This window comes from Schistocerca nitens, chromosome 5, assembly GCF_023898315.1.
Source record: "Schistocerca nitens isolate TAMUIC-IGC-003100 chromosome 5, iqSchNite1.1, whole genome shotgun sequence".
Lineage (NCBI taxonomy): Eukaryota > Metazoa > Arthropoda > Insecta > Orthoptera > Acrididae > Schistocerca > Schistocerca nitens.
Window position 1 is genome coordinate 598,392,275 of NC_064618.1, and position 6,000 is coordinate 598,398,274.

The window sequence follows — 6,000 nt, forward strand, 5'->3', positions numbered from 1 at the left end:
GATAAACTATGCGTGTCAGAAAGACAGAAAGTAAGAACAGTTCGACGTTGCGGGTAGGGGAGAGGACACGGATGAGAATGAAGTCGTAGTAATGGGAGAAATAAAGGAGAAAATAGGAGAAAAGGTGGAAGCAATAAAGAATATAAGGTGCTACCACCGCAAAGAACTTCATAAATTACTAGTAGAACATGCGGAGGTTTTCATTCCAAAGACAGGATAAATAAAGAACTTCCAATATGAATTCCGTGTACGTCCGCACAACCTGTTTCATGTGCTACCCTACCCAATCCCCTTGGCATATCGAAAGAAAGTAGCAGCTGAAATTACGCGAATGCTGAGTGAAGGAAGAATAGAACCTACGGCTTCAGCCTATAATAACCCGTTAAGAGTAGTCGAGAAGGCAGATGGTAGTATTCGGTTAGTCTTGGACTCGCGACAGATTAATACCATAACAGAACCCGAAACAGACAGCCTGGAACGATTAGAGGAACTCTTACAAAACTTCCATGGAATATCAATCTTCTCATTAGTTGATCTAAAATCGAGTTTCTGGCAGATCGAGCTCCATCCAAATTGCAAACAGTATACAGCCTTTTTAGCATTTGGTAGATGTTACCGGTTTCGTCGTCTACCATTTGGTTTTAACATTTCGTCTGCCGCATTCATTCGGGGGCTGGACGGCATACTAAGCGATAATTTGAAACGTCATGTCACCAACTATGTGGACGATTTGCTGATCGCGGAGAAATCTTGGGGAGAGCACAATGCGGTCCTCGGTGAACTCCTTGCGACATTCAAGGAATACGGAGTGACTATCAATATCGAAAAATCGAATTTTGGGACGTCCTCTGTCAAATTTCTAGGGCATATCATCACGGGTGAGGGCATTGCCCCAAATCCCGAAAAGATCGAAGTGATTGAAAATTTTCCCATTCCAACGACAAAGAAGCAGTTAAGGGGGTTCTTGGGGGATCATAAATTTTTATAACCGCTTTATACATGTCAAAACTCAGAGCAGTCCTAGGTTGCATCAACTTACAGGAAAGAAGATTCCTTGGGAATGGGATGAGGCGTCCGAATCCGAATGGAAAGCATTAAAATTCGCATTATTACAAGCACCCATCCTCTCACACCCTAATTTAGCAGAAGAGCTTTGGATAGTCACGGACAGTTCATACTCAGGTCTGGGTGTCATGGTGTTCCAAGACTATGTACGTGAAGGAAACAGGGTGTGGAAGACAATTGCGTTTGGTAGCAGAGTACTAGCCAAGAGTGAGAGGAATTACTCAGTAACCGAGTTAGAGGCACTGGCTATTGTATGGGCGTTTGAAAAATTCAGATACCTTCTGTCTGGTCGCAAGACGAGGGTCTACACTGACCACAAGGCACTCGAGTTCCTGATGACTGCAAAGCTTAATCACAGGCGGCTCATTAGGTGGGCATCATATCTGCAGCAATACAATTTTTCGATAGAATATATCCCCGGCAGTCAGAACATTATTGCAGACGCCTTATCACGGTCACCGATCGGATTTGAGCACAACATGGAAGAAGATCTGGACGAAAATCACTACTGCCTTTTCTATATGCAGAAAGTAGCCTTTGAAAATTTTATTACCTGTAGTATGCAGGACATCAAGAAAGAGCAAGACAAGGACCCTGCCCTAGTGTTATTGAAACAGAAATGGATAGACAGAAGACACGCCACCGTCAGGCAGTTCTACCTCTTGCGGAAAGGCATAATTTTCCACCGAAATTATGCCAATGACACTGAATGGGGGGTATGCATCCCTGAACACCTAATAAACTAGATTATATGGCATACTCACCTCAGCTATGGACACTTCGGACCACGCAAGTGCAATCTCAAGCTAAGGACCATGTGTTACTTTCGAAACATGGAGCGTCGAATTCGGAGGGTCCTGTCGGTGTGTAAAGACAGCCAAAAGGCTAAGCACACCACTGTGAGCATGCAGGCACCATTATACCCAATAGTACCGACCAAATTAAGACAATTAGCAGCAACAGATTTGATGGGACCTTTGCCAAGAACAAGAAGAGGATATACTTATGTATTAGTGTTTGTTGAGCTAACGTCCTAATACGTTACCTTTACGGTACTGAAGAGGGTGACAGGACGAATTGTATCACGAGCCCTAATCCGGGATTTCCTACCACAGGTTGGTCATGTGAGTAGAATTATTTCTGATAACGGGCCACAGTTTAAGTCAAAAACATGGAAGGAGACGTTGCGTCGATGTAAAATTGATCCCATTTTTATATCTTCACACCATCCGAGCTCGAATGCTGTAGAACGGGTTATAAAGGAACTCGGAAACTTGTGCCGGTTGTACTGTTACAAACAGCACACGACATGTGACGTTTTCCTTAAAGACTTCCAGGAGGTGATCAATGAGGCACCCCATGGGATAACAAAAATTGGCACCCATTACAGTACTGAAGAACCGGATTCTTAAGGACTTGATAACCGAAGTCGTAAACTTCCCACAAAGGGCGCGAACGCAGCACCGAGCCATAGTGGATTTGGCTCTCAAGAGGATACGGGCTGCAGCAGAGGTCAGGAAGAGACGTGCCGACAGGGGAGCTCGTCTACGACACTTCAAAATTGGACAAAGGGTGCTCGTGAAGTCTTTTCGACTCCCTAACAAACAAAAAATGAAATGCCAAAAATTCTATTCTGTTTACAACGGCCCGTACCATATAAGGAGAGCAGCTCACCACAATGCTTATGAATTGGAGACGCTGAGAGGAAAGAAGTCCATAGGACTCCACCACATCTCTCACATAAAGAAGTTCGTGGAATAGTAGTAGTGTAAGTGGTGTACATAGTAGAATGGGCAAATATATGAACCTTGCTATAGTAGTAGTGTAAGTGGTGTGCATAGTAGAATAGGCAAATATATGAACCTTTCTTCGGGGAACAATAATCGTTTCATTAATAGATTAAGATTGCTAAAGTATTAACACCCTGCATTGTCTCGCATAAGAATTTACTGCTGCTATCCTTTTTTTGTTTATGTTCGCGACTTCCAATGTCGATTGAGTAGGAGACACTACCTTTTCATGAGCAATGTTTTTGTCCTTTCCTGTCTGTTGTCAATGTTGAGGGATAATGATGAGTGAGGAGATGTCGCACAAACGGGCGCATACAAGAACGTGCTCCTAGAAGCGTTCTGGGATGTCGTGATACGCTCCATAGCGGCAACAACCAGTTCGTGAGACGCTCATACCAATGCTTGCAGGCACACAACAGTGCACTGCAAGATTGTGGTATACTGCGTGATTTCGAGGATGAATACGGGCAGTATAGTTTTTACAGTGATGCGCCAGCATCGTTGTCTTGAATGCGGGCATAAAGCCTACCATGCCAATGTGCTGGTTGGGGATTTAGCGTGCTGCTTGTGACTGTCACAGATGAATAACCAAGGAATTATACTTGGAGATTGGTGACATACAGTGTAGCGGGTGTGTGGTGGGTTCCTCAACAGGAACCAGTCCTGGCTTGGTCATATTACATTGCCTCTGGAAAGGGGCGCTTTTATCGCGAAAACCACATCACATAGAAAAAGAAGTTGCAACTATAAATTTATTGTATAGCCATGGCTAACCCAGTCTCCGGAGTTTCAGTGAGGTGTAATGAAAACTCGGAGGTCATGTCGTACGGCGCGCACATCACTGTCGTCAATAACGGCGAGCAGCGAGACATCTCAACGTAACAGGAATTATGTAAGAGTATTGTATAAGGTAAACAAAAATAAATTAATAAATAAAAATAGAAAGAAGGAGAGTACTATATACTAGGATAAGTTAAACTTTAGGATTTAACAATAGCTAGATCCTTAATATTTTAGGGGTTTTCTACCATAAGTGTTTGGCGCGCGTGAGTTGGGATGCTATTTTTCAGGTCACCAAACCACAGATCCCAAGTGGAGGGACGACGGGCGAGCGAATGTAGAATAGTTGCATGTTCTTTATAACACAGTAAAACTTCGACCTGCATAACAACATAATTTAATCAAAAGACATAGAATGAAGGTCGTTGGCAAATGGAAGTTAATTCTTGAGCATTTCTACTGTCGATCTGTATAATTAATAGTAATATTAGTGGGGGTCCGCACATTTAGTTGTTCATCCAATACATAGCATCAGTTGTCACACACCATATACAATAGTGAGATCGGTCTCTACACAAATATCAAGATATGTTATTTCCATGTCTAAATTAGATACATCAAGATTTTGTTATAATGATAGCCATAGATTAATAACTATAAAAGTAAAATAAGAGTGTCTGAAATGACAGACCATCAATGTGTCGTTATGTAAATTTATTATAACATAGAAGGTCATGGGAAAAAGTTAGGCACAAGATTTTTGTCAGAATTGCGCAGATGACGGGTATCGTGGGAATGCAGAGGCCAGCCGGAGCAAAAACAAGAGGACTTTGGCTACCTGCAAGAAGGGGAGCATCAGCGTGCCACCTAACGAGAAGGGCACAGGAGCATCCGGTCATGCAAGCTGACAGTCATCGGGCCGTATACCTGAGGGATTAGGCGGGATCCTCGCCGTGCCTCAAGCGGAAGTGAGGCTGGCCGTTGACACTGACATGCGACCCACACGCGACAGCCTGCTAGCTCTCCGGACGCGGCAGCCGATTGGAGGGATTCCCGGCGGCAGACCACGTTGTCGTGAGTACACGAAGAAGATCACATATCGTGTCAGAACCTGCGCCTCATGTGCCTCAGGACAGAAAGGGACGCCATATACTCACCTGTTTGGGTTTTTACAACTCACTAGCATTGGCCGATCTGCATACACAAAGCAGTATCGTGCCACACACTCTAACAAATGAATGGTCTCATTTCTAACTTCTCCTCTCTATTAGAGAGCAGTTGTAGCAATCGTCGCTCCTAGTTCTATCCTGTAAGGATGACCTCACACACTTGTGGAGTCACTCCACATGCCATCATCCCTCGTCGAACTGTAATATTGGGAAACGTAAAGTACTGTCCAGCGAGAGAAGAGACCTAGACTAGTGATGTATCCCAACAAGTAGACCTCAGAGACAATTAATCGACGTGAGGAGAGCCTATCACTGTGTCTTCCTACCGTACTGCCGTGATCATATGCGTGGGTCTTGCTGCAATCTCAACATAGTACTGCAGATGCTCCAGCACACCCTATTGCTGTTGCAATAACGTAGCAACAACACCCGACGTTTAGCCCTACATGATGTCAGTACTGTGGCCCCATCCCAAAAGCCCCCCTCTGATGCTCAAGACATGGAACCACGTGCATCAATGCATATGCCTCAACATACCAACCCCCTGAGAGAAACTAACGAATTTGTGAAGTGCTTCGTATATTTCTAACAATGTGATTTAGTGCCCCATTCTCAGAACAGTCGTAAACATTGTGCAATGTGCAAGCACAACTTGACGCCCCATGAACCTTGTTTTTTTTCTTAAATTTCTTTCTCTAGTGTTGTTTTTGTAATGTATGTCTTACCTTGTATGTGTTAGTGTTTTACACTGTAATTCTTATGTAAATGATAGAGTAGGGCGCACAAATTACAAATTACTGTATTGTTCTCCACACCATGTTGTTTTTTTTGTATTTTGTATTTATTGTTGTGTGTATGCAAACAGTGTGCCTGAAGTCCCCATAAACTGAAGCAGATACCAATACTGTCATTGTGAATGGACCATCGGTTCAGGGAACATTTTGTAAAGGTTATTCTTGCTGCAGGGAGACAGAATGAATCGGAGGTTGTAATTAGATTCAGAAAGCTCACAAAAAGAGGTTGTTAACTTAAACAGCATCATGTGTAAGTGAGTTCAGATTAGTTTAATGATTCAAGTTGTTGTAACATCGTGGGCATTTAATTGCGGAGCACTCCAACTCTGATTGTAAAGAATAAACTGCTCCATATTTGGCTCACATGCCCGGGCCATATTTAGAGCGTAAATGTCTGTGTGA